At 40.2% G+C, this 17,668-nt stretch overlaps 1 long non-coding RNA gene across 1 annotated transcript in view; it reads right to left on the bottom strand.

Moving 5' to 3' along the window:
* Positions 1–15,228, bottom strand: part of LOC117663903 (uncharacterized) — a 36,704-nt gene extending 21,476 nt beyond the window's left edge. Inside the window, exons 1-2 of the long non-coding RNA XR_009622094.2 lie at positions 15,192–15,228; positions 9,095–9,273 (exon numbers count right to left, since the gene is read on the bottom strand). This is a non-coding gene — a long non-coding RNA (uncharacterized LOC117663903). The remainder of the gene's footprint in view (positions 1–9,094; positions 9,274–15,191) is intronic.
* Between the last annotated feature and the right edge of the window lie 2,440 nt (positions 15,229–17,668).

Raw genomic sequence — 17,668 nt, forward strand, 5'->3', positions numbered from 1 at the left:
ACAAAGAGCCCTTTAAATTTGCTTCTCCCTCCTCAACCTTTTGACATTTTTTTTTCATTCAGAATACCTTGCATATCTTTTCCAAATTCTTAAGTTTTAATTATGTCTTCTTTTCTGTTTTGGAGTGACTCTGCCCTCCCTTATTCTGATTTCTTGCAACTCCTTTTATCTGCTTTATCACATCATGTAATCAAATTCCATTATTTCCATGTTTTCCTTTCCATCCTGCTAATTTGCTGATTGCAAACTCTAGATACACAGAGTCCTAGTATTCAAATGATTGCCTTGCTTCTCATGGCAAACTCCTTGTAGGTTGCCCAAGCTTCATAATTTCTCACAAGGTATTGCAACAAGGTATTGGGTTACACTTATAACACAGACCCAGTCCCAAAAATAGTATATTCATACTAAATGCATTTGTCAGTGATAGAGTGGTGTTTCTGTCTTCATTCATTCAAAAGATTTATGTCCCATCCTTTGTTCAGGAGCCCAGAGTTGCATCAATAGTACTTCTTTCTCCATCATTTGCCAAGGATAACAACCTGCAAGCTGAGAGAGATCGATGGGGTTCTCAGTGATTCTGTAGCTGAAACTGGGTTAAATCTTGGTTTCCCCACAGAAAATAGGTACAGAAAATTACTCTTCTGCTCCTATAATACTAGAAATTGCAATTAATTAGGAAAGATAATTGGCAGGAGATTCAAAGCAGAAAATATACTTAGATTTACATGTCTATAATTCTACTTTGTGTGACAAACTAAGTCACCATCTTAAAGATTTACTTTTAAGATTATAAAAGAAAATGTTCACAAAACATTGGTTGGTATTTGTCTACTAATTGCGCTCAACATCTCAGGTGTAAAGCAGAACAACTGGGAAGGGATGCTACCTTCATGGTTAGATGGTGGCTTTCCAAGAAGCAATGGGCTGGCTGTTGGAGGTTGCCTTGAACCACACTCCATCAGGCACAGCCTGTCTAGAGCATCAACATTTGAGGAACACTGAGCTTGGGAAGGCTAAATTAAACAAACCCATAGTCTGATTCTGCTGGATTAATCTTATTTTTTTTAAAGTGCTTGGGGAGAGGGAAAATTCTCTTCTTACAATGCGGCCAGATGCCAGAATCACTGTTTTGGGTTGGGTTGGGTTGGGTTGGGTTAGGTTGGGTTTGGAATAGGGACTGGCAGATGAGATCAGTCCTGATCACAAGCTCACTTTTAGGTCTCAGAGGCATTTTGCTTGAAGCTGTGCTGATTCCAGTCATGTGAAGAAGAAGGAACAGCATCCCTCATTTTGCCAAGGACAATAACCAAAAGAGAGGAGGGAGTAAAAATCCTTCACAAAAATGCCTTCCAGGCAAAACATCCTGGGAACTTCAAATTCCGCCCTCCGTATCTGCCTGTAGGCTGCATCACAATCATGTTGCTTGCAGAATGCAGCCCTTTTATTAATCTCATTGCTGCCATGCCATTCCAGAGCCATATTAAATCTTAATTAGGAGAAAATCTATTTCTGATTTGCAGAGAGAAAGAAGGTGTATGAGAAATTAATATTAATAGGCACTAGCTGTTTTGTGCTACCCACTGCTGAAATGCAATCCAGAAATCAGTGAAAGGTTGCGGGGCAAAGTGGTGGGGGCAGCTGATCCACCCTCAGAAGCTGCTCAGCAATCATTCAGGTAGACTTTTGAGAAAAGAGATAAAAGCTCTCTGGCAAGGCAGGCAAAGCTGAGCTGATGGCTGTGGCCTCTTTGGAGACCTTTCCTGAACTGATAGAGATAAAGCCAAGAGGGTCAAGTTGATAGGCAGATGAATTCTATTTTAGAGGAGCAAACATTTAATTAAGTCACATCAGCCTGTCTTCCCACATCAGCTTGCCTTTGTTTTGCAAAATTCTCCTATGTCTTAAACAAAACAAAAACCACACAGCCTCTTCACAAATTTAATCTTTCAGAATAATTAAATTTCCTAATATGGAGTGTACTCTCAGTTATTTTGTTCACACACATTCCCAGGCTGGTGTTTTAAGAGCTGAAAGGCAGCCGATCAGAAAGGGCCTTTCCTTGAATTATCCCAAAAGAACCCTTCATGCTTCTGAAATACCTAGCTGAAACAGCAATAGCTGGATAAAGGAATTACCCAGTACAAGGTTATTCTCCCAATAGGTGCTGACTATGGGAGATAATATGCATTTCAGCCTCTTTATATCTATTTGGATAAAGGAATTGTTGTGAAGTACTTGCAACAAAGGTAATGGTAAGGGCGTTCAGACAATTTGTAGGAAACCAGCAAGATCTGGCTACAAGCTCATCTGCGCAGATTCTTTATGTGGAAATGGGAGTCCACAGCTAGTTATAATGGTATGTGAGAAACAACTTGGGAGACAGGAGGAAGAGCCACAGACTTGACAACTGGTGATATCTCGGTGTCAGGATCGGGGCTCAGAGAATGCTAGCCAGATGGAGCAGCCTCAGCTGGGCCAATCAGACGAGCAACAGGCTGAGACTGAGTGAAGCAGGCCACAGCTGCAGCAAGTTGGCCAGGAGGCCAGGCAAGGACTGGGAGCAGCTACCACCCATTAGCAATGTGGAGGAGATGGCGCCCACACCTCCTCCTGATCCAAGGACACGTAGAGCAGAGAGGAGAAAGACACAATGCTGGTCAGCTAGACTACTTGCGAAAGAGACAACCTCACCTCTCATGAAGGACTGACCCAGCGTTGCCTACTTAATCCCACCTTAAAGACTTGTGCCTTGTGTGCTCATCCATGTATCCTGACTTATAAGTTTTGGTTAATGTAACCTTACCATAAAGATAGTGCTAGTACTCCTGGTTGTACTTCTTGTTTGGACTACCTCGCAGGGGTAACAAAAGCAGTTTTGTTGCTACTAGTGAATGACAGAAAAGGGACTTTGGGATTGCTCAATAAACTCAATAAAAACGCTGACGCAATAGGTGGCTTCTATGAAAAATATCTAAATGCTACATTTATATTATTACTGAGGAAGATGATGATCATGAATGCTAGTTATGGAAACAAGGCTGGGAGATACTCCTTCACTCATATTCACAGGTTTCCATTACTGTCTGGTGAGCTATTATGAGAATTAAAATGCTGATCAAAATATTGGTCAGTACTTATTTATACCAATTTATATGCTGCCCTTCTCAAAAACAAGTGGCTAACAAGTTAAAAACAACCCAAACAACACAATAAATGCATAATTGGCAGCAGAGATAAAACCAACCCGCCCATCAAATCAGCAGTTCCTTCATGTTTTTGTTTCTCAAATTCTAAAGTGTCGTTTATTATGTGCAACATGAATTCAAATGACTGAAACAAATTGTGATTCTTTTTTTTTACACCAGTAGCAACTATTTAATTATTTGCCTCTAATTTGATGCTTAGACGTTATTAACCTCAAAGTTCATATCAGAAACAGAAAACTTCCCTGTGTAAACCAAATCAAGAGACTATGGAAATGCATGTGAGATAAAACTTTTGGAAGGGCAGAGATTCTGGAAGAACGTGGCTATAATTTTTACACAATCATATTATTTCTAATATTGCAAACAAACTCAGAAAGCTCTGTCAAATATACCACATACCAAACATGTTCGAAACAGGACTTGCTCTAGTAATACTGTATGCATTACACATTCATAATTATTATGCTGGATTATTTGTTCAGCATTAATTTATTAAGACAATTAATTCTGAATTCTTAAGCCAAAATGAAGGCAAGTGATGAATAAATCATGATGGCATCATGATGGCACATCTCCTGTAGTCTTAGGACTAGCAACTGCAGATTGTACCAATCCCTGGCCTGACCTGGTGCTTGGCCAGAACTGGATTTTAATTATTTCTGATCTTCTAAAGTCAACAAGACTGTAGAGCTGATCTTGCCTTTTGAGAAAAAGGGTGCAAAATCAATGGACTTTAAAAAATAATAATATATCCTTCAGTGCTGAATGCAGAGGCCCATAAATGAGAAGACAAGACCGACAGAGAAAGACTTCCAGAACATCTTCTAGCACTAGTAAGTTCTACTCCAAGCCCTAAATATCTTTTATCTTTTCCAATCCTTTCTAAATCTTGAGCAGTGTCTTGTAAATCTTTGATTATAAGAAAATTGCAACCCCAACAGTGAATACACAAACTGTGTTGCTAAATATTTAAAATTGCTACAGCAACTGATCTGAAGGGATTAGAAAAAGATCTATTGGAGTGACAGTTATTAAACACTAAATCCCAGTAAATGTTATAAAGCAGATGAATTATTCAGAGCTCTGACAGCCATCCCAGTGCTGACAAACCAGAAAGACATCTGCATTGGGGCTGGTGGGCTTGCTAGATGAGTGACAACTCCAGAAGTAGATATTTGTATTTTCCAAGAGGAAGCCATGGCTTTCAGTAGAATAAAAAGAAAAGAAATTGACCCAATCTAGCACAAAAAGGGTGATTGGATAAAATGGCAGCCTGGTATAAGTTCAGAGGAATGGTTGAATTATTAAACCACATTTTGGTGCATAAAGGAGAGCAGATTAAGCATTCCAGTTGCAAAGCAGCATGTTTGCAATAATTAATGAAAGTCCCCAGAACATCAGTTGAGTTACTTTTCCATCTTGCCCAGTATATTTTTTCAGCCGTACACAACTTATTGTCTTCCAGATAAGTTGTACCATAGTCCACGCAATCATTAGCCCACATGATCCAATTGGAGAAGATTAGTTCTCTTTAAGAAAGCCAGTCTGATGTACCGGAGTAGTTAAGGCATCAGGCTAGAAACCGGGAGACTAGCTGAATTCTAGTTCTGCTTTAGGTATAGAGTCCAACGAGGTAACTTTCAGCCAATCACTCTCTCTCAGCCCTAGGAAACAGGCAGTTGAAAACTGTTTACGAAATCTTGCCAAGAAAAACTGCAGGAACTTGTCCAGGCAGTCACCAGGACACAACACTGAAAAGGTGAAAAAGAGAGAGAGAGAGAGTTCATATCGTGTGGCAATGGCTCTAAAATACAGAGGTCTACTTTTTCCTCTCTAACTGGGGATCTTAAGGAGCCTGAGATTCAGATTGAATGCAAAACAATTGAAACCAGAACTTTTCCTTTGAGGACTAATGGATGATCAGTTAGAAACAAGCCATGGTTATTTCAATATATGATTATTGTGATGAGATTCTTATATGCTCAGATTCAACATTAATCATTATGAAAAAATGGTTGGTGAAAATTGAGAGATTTTGCCAAGATGGATACATTAATTTCTTTTATTAGAGAAAAGACACTCCCTTTTTATGACCCAGCGGTCCCTATCTACATTTATTGGTGACTGGAAACTTTTTATGGACTTTTAATATAAAGTGGGGGGGATGAACTGTTGATTTATAGCTTTGATAATTAGAATAGATTATAGAAAGAAGAGCAATATGATATAACTTTAGAGAGAAAGATAAAAATATAATTGTACTTATAACTGCTCTGAAGAATATTGAAACTGTTTTGTATACTTTTTCCCTTTCTTTTTTATTTTTCTTCAACTTTTTTCTTTCTTACACTTTTTGCTTTGTCTTTTTTCCTTTTTTTTCTTATTTATTAGTAATTTGTTTTATCCTCTTTTTTCAAAAATTTCAATGAAAATCATATAAAAAAGAGATTGAATGTAAAACTCAATCACGACTTTCTTAGCATTAGTAAAGGTAAAGGTTCTCCTTGCACATATGTGCTAGTCCTTCCCAACTCTAGGGGGCAGTGCTCATCTCCGTTTCAAAGGCAAAGAGCCAGCGATGTTCGAAGACGTCTCCATGGTCATGTGGCTGGCATGACTAAATGCCAAAGGCGCACAGCACGTTGTTACCTTCCCACCAAAGATCCCTATTTTTCTACTTGCATTTTTTACGTGCTTTCGAATGGCAGAAGCTGGGACAAGTAATGGGAGCTCACCCCATTATGCGGCACTAGTGATTCGAACCGCTGAACCGCCGACCTTTTGATCTTGTGACAAGCTCAGCATCTTAGCCACTGAGCCACCATGTCCCTTTTCTTAACATTAAGCAACTATAATACAGGTAGTCCTTGCTTACTGATTGACTCATTCAGCAACTCCTCAAAGTTATGATGAAACAGTAGGTTTATGACCAGTTCTCAAACTTGTGTCCCTGCAGTTCATGGGATCACAATTCACAATTGATACACTTTTATGATAGTCACAGTATCTCACAATTACATGCTGTGTTTGCAATCTTCACATTTGGCTTATGACAAGCAAAGTCAATGGGGAAGCTGGCAGGAATTTGCAAGTTACAGTCATGTTATGTCACACTTAATGATTCATGGTGACTTGCTTAATAACTGCAGCAAATCTGAGCTGAGTCCAGTGTGGTCACATGACATTTCACTTAATGACAGAGTTGTCAGTCCCAGTTGTGGTTGGTAAGTAAGGACCACCTGTGTAACAATCTTAAAGGCCTTTCCCCTACTTATATCTAATGATTGCACAAACACACCTTGGCATTGCAGCCTCTTTTAGCTGTACAGTTCCCATAATATTGCCATCATCTCAAATTCAGCCAATGAATGAGACTTGAATCAACCTTCATGGTACTGCGATTACAACACTGTTCCCCTTGTTCCAACACTGTCCAAGGGCAGCCACAGGATGGATAAAATCTTCCACCCGTTACTTTGGAGTGGGCAGCTGATTGCAATGACTTAATCAGGTATCAGGAATAGGGACAACAAATTTAATGCCAGTAAAAGTTATCTGCTGACACAGTGATGAGTGGAAAGCACTTATAGTCAACAGGGGGAAGGGAAGGATCGGAGATGCAACTTAACTCTCCATTAAAAATGTGAAAGGATTTTAGTACCAAAGAACTGTAGATGTATATGTTCAAAGGGACCATATAAGTCATTAAGATCAAACCCCTGCTTAGTGCAAGAATCTGCTGAACATTCACTGTGCTTGTCCATATGGCTCCCATTTGAAAACTACAGTGAGGAGGCATCTACCACTGTTCTAGGCAAACTGTTTGACTGCTTAACAGCTCTTTCTATCAGGAAATTCCTCCTAGCATTCAAGCTGTTAGTCCTTGTCCTGTTTTCAGTTTCTGTAGAGAATAGTCTGTCTTTTTATAGTTCAATATGCTCATCTCCTTTAACCATTCCTCACAGGGTTTGGTTTCCAAATTCCATTTTATGATAGTTGTAGCTCTCCTTTGAACCCACTTTAGCTTTGCCCTGACTCTGTCAGAAGTGCAGTGCCCACAACTAGCAGCAGTACTGTGTTGTCTAATCAATGCAAAATATAAGTGAAATCATCATCCATGGATGGGGAACCATTAAAGAATCAGAGCCTTTAGGATACTGAGTGCCCTCTGCTTCACTCTGGCATCTTGCAATGCATTCCTGATTCCATTTGTTGCTTTGTTTCCTGGCCCTTGAACTAGATAATGACTTTGACTTACCTTGCCATTGAGAAGACCATTTCCCAAGGAACAAACTGAATATTATATGACATGGGACTTATTTTATCAATAGTTAGATAACAAAAACGGAAGTTAGAAACAGGGAAACAAAAGAAAAAGATTAGTGAAGTAAAGAAGATATGTTAAGAGAGAGAAGCAAATATTATGATTATGTTTAATATTATCATTTTAATATTATAGAATCAATGTTAATGTAATGAATATTGTTGTCAATTTTGATTATTATTTCATAAAGATATCTCTACTCGGATGACACACTGTTTAGTTGAAGATGGAATTATGATATTAAAAAATAAAATAATAATAATAATAAAAAAAGAAGACCATTCCCATAACCACAACTTCAGATTGCCTCATTAGGCTACATGATTTCTGTTCTTTGCCAGTGCACATGTCTCACTCTCCTTCCATATACATGAATGCTCTCCATGCAAATTCCTCCATGTGTTCATGCACCACCCTGCTTTTCTGTCCTTTGCTCTCTGTATTAGCCAATACAGGTTCAATGCTTGACTGACCTATGCTGCCACATTGACCTCTGAAGCATGTGAATACGTGCACTTTCCTTGATGCCTACAACCAGACCTGAGGTTACCTTACATGATCTAAGTGCAAAGCTTCTATTAATACAGTCCAAGATTACAAACAGGTTATTATAGTTGCTCATTACACTACTTATTCATGGTCAGCTGGTGGTTCATTTGCATTTCTAGATTCTTCTCACGTGCACACTCGCCAAACCAGGTCTCCCCCGTAATTTTTTATCCATGCATTTGATTATTTCTATTCAGATGAAAGATTTTGCATCGGAACATCCATGTATCTGGCTTGGTGTCATCCACAGATCTAATATTCCTTCCTTTCATTCCATTCTTGAGGATAATTATAATAATGTGGGGCAATAGTAAACTGAGCCTGGATAGCTCAGCAGACTAACGCATTGTAATTTAACTCCAGCTGTCTGCAATTAGTAAATTCGAATCTTGCCAGGCTCAAGGTTGACTCAGCCTTCCATCCTTTCTAAGGTAGGTAAATTGAGGACCCAGTTTGTGGGGGCAATAAGCTGACTTTGTAAAAATATACAAAAGTATGAAGGCTGTTGCTTAACGCATTGTAAGCCACCCTGAGTCTCCGGAGAAGGGCAGCATATAAATCAAATTTAAAAAAAAAAAAAAAACAGTAGGCCAAGAAAAAAATTGTAAAGAATCCACCTTGATACTTCCCTCCAGTACTATTTAAAAGCAGCCTTTGACTATGATTATTCAACCAGTTGTAAATCCACAGGACTGCAGTACCATCTAGCTCACATTCAGCCATTTTGTCCACAAGGATATCGTGAAAGACTTTGTCAAATGCTTTAATGACATCAAGATAAGACTACATATGCAAAATTCAATTTATTTGACCAACTAATCATTTTATAATAATAGAAAGAGTTATTCTATATATATGTGTGTGTGTGTGTGTGTGTGTGTGTGTGTGTGTGTGTGTGTGTGTGTCCCCACTTGGGTGTTTTTACACTGTAAATGCAAACTCTATTACAATATAATCATCACAATTCCCAAAACCTCTTAGAAATTGAACTAAGAAACATGTTTTTGAGTACCTGAAAAGTTGACCCAAAGCCAGGGTACCCATCCAAGATCCAAGAGCAATCCAATGCATGTTTTAATTCTAAACATATTTTGTGGAATAAAATTGGAGTAGAAGATTTGCAAAATCTTCATTCTAGTTTGATATTATAGGACATATTAAATTCACATGTTCACCCTGCATATTCTGTCACTGTAATAAGAGGGAAAGGATGACTGTTAAGAGAGCTAATGTAGGTGTCATGAACAATTATATAATGGTTCTGCCTCATTCATATTTTCCCGGTGGTCCAATTGATGCCATCTTCTATTTATTTATTTTTATATGCCTTTATCATTTTTTTATAAATAACTCAAGGCAGTGAACATACCTAATATTCCTTCCTCCTCCTATTTCCTCCACAACAATAATCCTGTTTTACTATCACTTTTTCTGTATTTTATCTTACCATAAACCCATCATTTCACTAGGTGAGATAGTATAATTTTACACTGCCTGCTCAATTGATGACAGTAGTCTCTTTGGAAGCACTTATTTCCTATTTCCACCTATTAGAGAAGCAGATAGTAAAATATTCCACAAAGCAGTTATGAGAATTTTAAGCTGAAAGTTTTTTTTTTCCTCATCCACTATTTTATCTATAGAATCATTTGCCAGCTGAAAGTATTTAAATCAGTTAACATTTTTTTTTTTTAAATTCAGGGCTAACATTTTTTTTAAAGGATTAAATGATGTCTACTATTGGATTTTAAAATGACAGAAATGTTCTGTTCTTTTACTCTGCTTTTGTAATTACTGCTGAGGAAAGTGAGAAAACACAGCTTATCAGTTGGTATCTAGTTTCATGAGTCATATCTTTTAAGCAGTCGTAAGTTCTGCAATAAATTAATTTTATTACGTGCAAACAAAAATGGTAGCTAATTTAAAGTTAGATTTTTGGAGTGCAATAAAAAGTCCAAAATCAATTTTAAAATCAATTTTAAAAATAATGCAATAGCAGCAACAAATGATAATTAAAAGAAAGTCTTATCAGAAGTATAGCAAATAAATTTAAGAAAAAGGTGACTTTGGGAACAGAGCTGGAGGGATTTATCTTCAGAAAATTAAATTAAAATCAGACTTTAATGTAGTCTTTCTTATTTATTTTTTTATTTCATAAAAAAAGAAGTGTTTAATGTTACATTGAGCAAATACTGAAACAAATTGTTTAAATTTGCTCAAAAGCAAATTAAAAAATTATAAGCTCTACCTTTCACTTGCATAAAAATATCTCACAGAACTGAACTGAATTAATATTAAAAAAAACTTCTATAAGATAAATAATGTTATTCACGGAGGTGAATTTATTACATGTAACTTTCTTAGTATGTAATGAAACTTTGGTTCTTGCTTAGGATTACTTTATAGGAATAATCAACCAACTATGAGGACCCAGATTGTTTTAGGGGCAATATGCTGACTCTATAAACCACTTAGATTTAGAGGGTGCTATAAAGCACTATGAAGTGGATTATAAATCTAAATGCTATTGCTATTGCTATCTTATGCCCTGACCTAGGGAATATGCCAGGGGATACGTCATGCTCAAGACCCTGAAAGACCTTGTTTCCAGCTACTACCCAAGCAGCTTCTGAAGACAAGGATGCTCACAGCTGAAATGCACTCAACTGACAGAAGGACCAAGCCAAGAGCAAAACCATAAAATTCATTAGCTTCAGAAAAATCATTGCTCTTTGTTAGCTATTGACAACTAAGGTTTTCCCTCGGGTCCATTGTTTGAGTGGGAAGAATACTCAAATGTGATTGGCTGAAATCCCTGACAGCTCTTATAAAAGGGCTAGCTGTCAGAGCGGCAAGCTGCTGGATTGTGTAGAGTTGCCAAATAAAGAACTGTTGTCTAAAGCCTGTTCCCAGTCTCTTCAAACTACCTACACAACACTGGCGACTAGGATGGGATCCTGAAGAGGAACTAAGGCAAAAAGAGCTGACAATGAGACAATCCAGCCAGGTGGCCATTTTGCGCACCAAGTTCAAATGCGAAGAAGAGCAGCAAGCATGTCTGCGTTCCACCTGCCTATGCCTTTTGACCCATTGAAGGAGAAATGGGGCACTTATATGACCAGAATCGAGTGTTTTATGGAGGCGAACGATCTCCTTGGGTTATCAGACAACAGGAAACGGGTGCTTTTCCTTAGCCACTGCAGGCACGATGTGTTTGGCACAGCTAAATCCCTGTCCGGACCAACTCCGGTGCAATCCGTACCACGGCAGGTGCTGCAAAATTCTCTAAAAACTCATTACGCTCCAGCACCATCTAAAATAGTGAGACATTATGAATTCAGGCACTCATGCAGCAGGACGCCGAATCCATTAATCAATATGTCGCAGCACTTTGAAAAGCCACTGTCCATTGCGAATTTAGAGACTTGGATGACATCTTGATAGATCAGATCATTTGTGGCATAAAAGACCTCCAACTGCAATGGAGACTTTTGGCCAAAACAAATCTGATTCTGCAGGCTGCATTGGACAAGGCAAGGGCAACCAAGTTGTCAAACAGAGTAGCTGAATCGCTCCAGAAGCTTGCTACAGCTCCGGCAGCAACAAAACCCACAGCCACCATCCATAAAGGCCACTATCAGGACGAGAAATCCAAAGGGAGAGAGGACGAGGTCTATCGCATGAATAGAAAAAGACCCACAGAGCAGGAAAGTAAGAGGCAACCATGTGCCAGCTGTGGGGGTCGGCACCCTAGAGCATCCTGCTGTTATTGGAATGCCATCTGTGCAGATGTGACCAAAAGGGGCACTTGGCAAGAGTTTACCAAGTGAACCTGCCCACCAATTGCCACGCCGCCTCAGACACTCCCCAACCTGAGATTCCAAAACCACCTAAGTGGGAAATGTGGAAGCCAAGGCGCAAAACTGTCAATGCAAGGGCACCTGAAACAAACTACCAAACAAGAATAGAACAAGCGAGCACACCCTGCAGGAAGAAATTACATGTCACTGTGCAAATTGAAGGGTCATCCTGCAACATGGAGAATGACACTGGTTCGTCAGTAACAATCATCTCCTGGCAAGCATTAAAGCCTGCAGTTCCAAGGACCCCGAAAAAGCAGCTAGATCACCAACAATTGCGGCTCAGCGACTACCAAGGGAATCGAATCCCTGTAATCAGCTGTGGGACTTTCAATGTCCAGTTCAACAAATTCCAGGGGGACCTGTCCTTGACTGTTGTTGGCGGAGACCTCCCGAATCTACTCGGTTTGGCCTGGTTTGAATCCCTTGGGCTGGGAGTAACCAGGATGAACGCTATCTTCAGCTCCTGCACAGAGACCTGATTTGGGAGTTCCATGATGTGTTCAGCCTAGATCTAGGCAACTATGTGAGTACCCCCATCTCCTTTAGCCTAGACCCTAACATTGCATCCATCCAAATGAAGCCCCATAGAGTCCCTTTCGCACTAAGACCAAAGATTGACTTGGAATTGGACAAACTAATCACACAGGGAGGGCATCCTCAAGCCAGTAGACCATGCTAAGTGGGAGACCCCAATTGTGACCCCCATTAAAGGGAATGGGTCTGTGCGCATTTGCACCAACTATAAGTACACATTAAATAATGCTCTGCAGCAGAGCGCCTATCCCGTGCCGATAGTCCAGCATCTACTACATTCCCTGGGCCCGGGAAAGATGTTCGCAAAACTTGACCTTGTGCAAGCGTACCAGCAATTGCTGGTAGATGGCGCTACTGCGGAGGCTCAAACCATTGTAATGCATAGGGGGGCGTTCAAATGTCACTGTTCATAATTTGGGGTTAGCGTTGCCCCGGGACTTTTCCAGAGTGTAATGGAAAGGCTGTTGCAGAAAATTCCCAGGGTAGTGCCATACTTTAACAATGTCTTAATCAAGGCAGGTGATGAACAGCAATTGCACTCCTGACTACTGGAAGTGCTGTCAAAATTTCAGGCTGTGGGCTCTGAGTCAAGAGCAGCAAATGCCAGATCAGAGTGCCCAAACTTGAATTCCTGGATTATAGGATCAACGGAGAAGGAATTCACCCCACACAAAACAAAGTGCAGGCTATTAAGGAAGCTCCCACTCCAAAAAACCGGACGGAATTGTAAGCATTTCTCAGCTTGCTTAATTTCTACAGCCTGTTCCTGAAAAATAAAGCTACAGTTGCTGAGCCCCTCCATAGACTGCTCACTAAAAAATGCCCATGGGTCTGGGGGCGCAAGGAGGCCACAGCTTTTACGGCAGTCAAACAACTTTTCTCTGCTGACAGTTTTTTAATCCAGTACAATGACACTCTGTCATTGGTGCTGGTTTGCAATGCCTCCCCTTTTGGTGTGGGGGCTGTTTTCAGACTCCCAAATGGAATGGACACCCTGGTCACCTACTATTCCCATACTCTGTCCAGTGCTGAACGGAACTATAGCCAGCAGGACAGGGAATCACTGGCTGTGGTGGCTGGGGTCAGGCAGTTTCACGAATAATTATTTGGGAGGGATTTTGAATTGGTGACGAACCATAAACCACTGTTAGGACTATTGGCAGGTGACCACCCACACCGGCAGCATTGTCACCTCATTTTATGAGGTAGACTATCTTCCTGTCGGCCTACAGCTACAAACTTCTCCACAGACCTGGAAAGACTGTGGGGCATGCCGATGCCCTCAGCAGATGCCCCCTGCCTGATTTGCTGGACGACCCGACCCCGGGCATTCCTGTCCTCCTCATTGACTGCCTAGATTCAGGACTAGTGACTTCTTCCGAAGTGGCACAGCATTCGGCTAAGAATGCAGTGTTCAAGACACTTTTGAACTGGGTGTGGAGGGGATGGCCTAAAGGCCTGGTCAGTGCCGAGTTTAAGCCATTTGTGGCTAACAGCATGAAATGTCAGCTTGGGGGGAGGTGTTTACTGTGGGGAGACTGGGTAATCCTCCAAGGACACCTATCCTAAAGGCATTGCACGAAGGGCATCCAGGAATTTTCCAGATGAAAGCCCTAGCCAGAAGTTTTGTATGGTGGCCCAACATGGACCAGGAAATACAGGAATGGTAGCCAGGTTGCCCGCTATGCCAAGAGTCGCAGCCAGCTCCCCCCAGAGCACCCATTCAGGAGTGGGATCACCCCAAAGCCCCCTGGTCAAAGTAACACATCAATTTTGCTGGTCCATTCCATGGCCAAACATTCTTAGTGGTTGTGGATGCTTACTTCAAGTGGCTGGAGATCATCCTAATCGGCACCACCACTGTGGATGCAGTAATCAAGGTGCTCAGAAAACTATTTGTAATGCATGGCCTGCCCAATGTCCTCATATTGGACAACGGCCCTCAATTTACGGCCACCCAGTTTTAGGGGTTCTTGGCAGAGCAGGAAATTCACCATGCCCTCATGGCACCTTTTCATCTGGCCAGTAATGGGCAAGCTGGAAGGATGGTAAGATCTGCCAATGAGGCATTGAGCAGGTTGGCACCAAGAGACTGGTAAGCCCGGGTGGACAAATTTCTCCTGTACCAACACATAACCCCCAGTGTGGTCACAGGGAGAAGCCCGGCCGAGCTCCTCATGGGTTCGCTGGCTTTGATCAGTCATAGACTGCCTTCACCGAAACTATGCCCCTGAAATAACACCAGACGCACAAAACCGCACCATGGCCTTTAGCATAGGGGACCTGGTACACACACAAAACTTTGCCGAAGGATCCCTTTGGCTATCAGGACAAATAGAAAACATAACAGGGCCCCGGTCATATGTAGTTAGACTTGATGATGGGTGCCAATGGAGGCGGCATATAGACCAACTACGTAGCCGCCTTGGCCAAACTAAAGAAATAATAGAACCCAAACAAAAAGAGCTTAATTCTAACCCCTCCTTAGCAGACTCAAGCCCGATGGTGACGGAGAACGCACCTGAAGAACTGGGAGTCCAGCAATGCCCCAACCACGAACCGGTTCCAGTAGACTCCAAGGCCCAAAACGAAAAGTTCCAGGACCTTCCATGGGTAGACCAGGAGGCGGCAGCAGGCACAACCTCTCAGGCCGCTGCTGCCACACCAACTGAGCCACGCAGGTCCAGTAGGAATTGTAAACGCCCCACCTACCTGCGTGACTACGTATGCAGACTGGATTGCTCCAACTAAGAGGGGAGGGGTGTTAGATATTGACAACTAAGGTTTTCCCTCTGGTCCATTGTTTGAGCAGGAAGAATACTCAAACGTGATTGGCTGAAATCCCTGACAGCTCCCTATAAAAGGGCTAGCTGTCAGAGAGGCAAGCTGCTGGATTGTATAGAGTTGCCAAATAAAGAGCTGTTGTCTAAAGCCTGTTTCCAGTCTCTTCAATTTACCTACACAACACTCTTCATTCTAATATTCTACTCAGCATGATTAAACTAGGTAAAGTCAACCTATGTGACCTAGAGTGATAAGTTAACCCAGGCTTCTTATCGGAGAGTGTTCTCAACAGGTAGCTGAGCATTCAGCAGAAATGTCCTTAGTGAAAACACTCCGTCATGCATACCCAAAAATTTCTATATGAACAGAAATCCCAATTTAAAAAATAGGACAATATTCCTACTTATTTGGTAAGCTTCATATATGTAGCTGCATGCATGAAGACCATCTCTGAAAACAATGTTAACATTGCAGATGGAAACCTGTTGCAATCTAGAGGCCACCCTAGAGACCGGATATTTCATCGTCTAGGCCCTAGAGAAATGTTTCAAAGTCCTATCTTTGGATTACACTATGGGAAAGGCTCTTACAACTGTACCCCTATAAGGATAGATGATTATGAGCTGCTTCATATGAGAATGGGTAATCTTAGAGAAACCTTAGCCCCAAGCTGTACAGGGATTTATAGGTTAATTTCTGCTCATTTAATTTCATACAAGCTATCTGAAATATCAGTGAGACGTCAACTATGAAATGCTAGTTAATGTATTGTGAAGCACTGGAAATTTCTAAGTCATCTTCAAAGTCAGGTGTATATATAATTCATTATAGTAAGTGAATCTGGATGTTACTAATGCATGTCTAACTCAAGCTAAGCTATCTTTATGCAAGAGAAGTAACAGGTGATATACTATTAATCTCAGCTTCATGACAGTTTACATATGACAAGGATCAAAGAATTTGATCCTTAAGCAGATGCCCAGCCCTTCTTAAATCAGATGGAACCATGCTGCCAAAACTAGTGACATCCTCTACTAATAGCAGTTATTGATCTAACGTGAGCTGGTTTGTTCTTATTTAATTCACTACTAACTCTAGATACTTATTTAACATATTCACCTACAATCCTGAAACAGGTGGGGGTGGTGGGGAATACATTCCTTGAGACATAGTCAGTGGACAATAAACTAGATAGACATGCAAATCTAAGTTATAAAAGTTCCCCATCAGGTTACTCTGGTGTATTAATAGATCCACTTCGTTTAAAGACTTAAACTAAGAGTACTGCTAATAGAACAGAGAATATGAATTTTTAAAAAAGGATTGCACTGATATTCTCTCAATAATACCATTAAGACAAATTCTGAATCAAATGAAATGAATGCCCTTTGTGAGAATGAGAGATCTTGTTTAAATTATTTGGTCTATTAATCTATTATAGCTATACACATCATTTTCTTCTTCTCCCACCCCATATTTCTGCTATCCTGTTTCTCAGGTATCCATTTTTTAAAAGTGTTATTATTGAACAAATTTCTGGGGATTCTAGAGGAAAATCTCATTATCATTAAAGATCCATGAATTTAGCTAGACGCTATTGGGGGAAAATACAGCAGTGGCTGTTGGAAATAACAGGTGTGAGCTTCCCTCTTCACCCAGACCTCTACTTACTCGGAATAAGACCGGACTACATTGATAAGAAGGATTGGTATATATTTGTTCATGTCTCAACAGCGGCGAGAATGGCATTTGCTCAACTGTGGAAAGATGCAGACACGCCCCTTGACCATCTGATAATAAACAAGATTCTTCGATGTGCTGAGATGGACAGGCTAACGTATATCTTAAAAGACAAGAAAGATTCAGTATATAATAGAAGTTGGGACAGATGTTTTCTTTGGCTCAAAAGAAGGTTAAACTTAGGAGAAGGGTGATAAGATCGTCTAATTAGATTAACTAGATATTTACTAGGCTTTATAACTCTTTATAATTTTGATAAAAACAGACCAATTGTTTTGTAGTTAGTAAAAAGAACTTGATTGCATTGAAATGTTTGGCTAGGATGATATTAGTTAATATTAATTGGAGAGTGAGCTTAACTCGTTTAGTCATGTTTGATGTTTGGTTTTAGTCCTGTGTTTATGTGTTTCTATATTTTGCTTCCTATATTGCTTTTCAACCATTATTGTGTGTTAATTTTATTGTAAATATTTAATAAATAAATAAAGATTATTAAAAAAAAAGATCCATGAATTTGCTAAAGGTAAGTAGCAAAAGAGTTGATTATTCCTAACTGCAGCCATGTGGACAAAGATGCTATAAGCAAAAATTACTCCAGCTTCCAATGTAATAAAATAATGATTTCACTCTCAAAAAATGCTAATTATAAATGTAATGGTGGAGAT

The sequence above is a fragment of the Pantherophis guttatus genome, chromosome 3 (genome assembly GCF_059756535.1).
Source record: "Pantherophis guttatus breed Tessera chromosome 3, ASM5975653v1, whole genome shotgun sequence".
Taxonomy (NCBI): Eukaryota; Metazoa; Chordata; class Lepidosauria; order Squamata; family Colubridae; genus Pantherophis; species Pantherophis guttatus.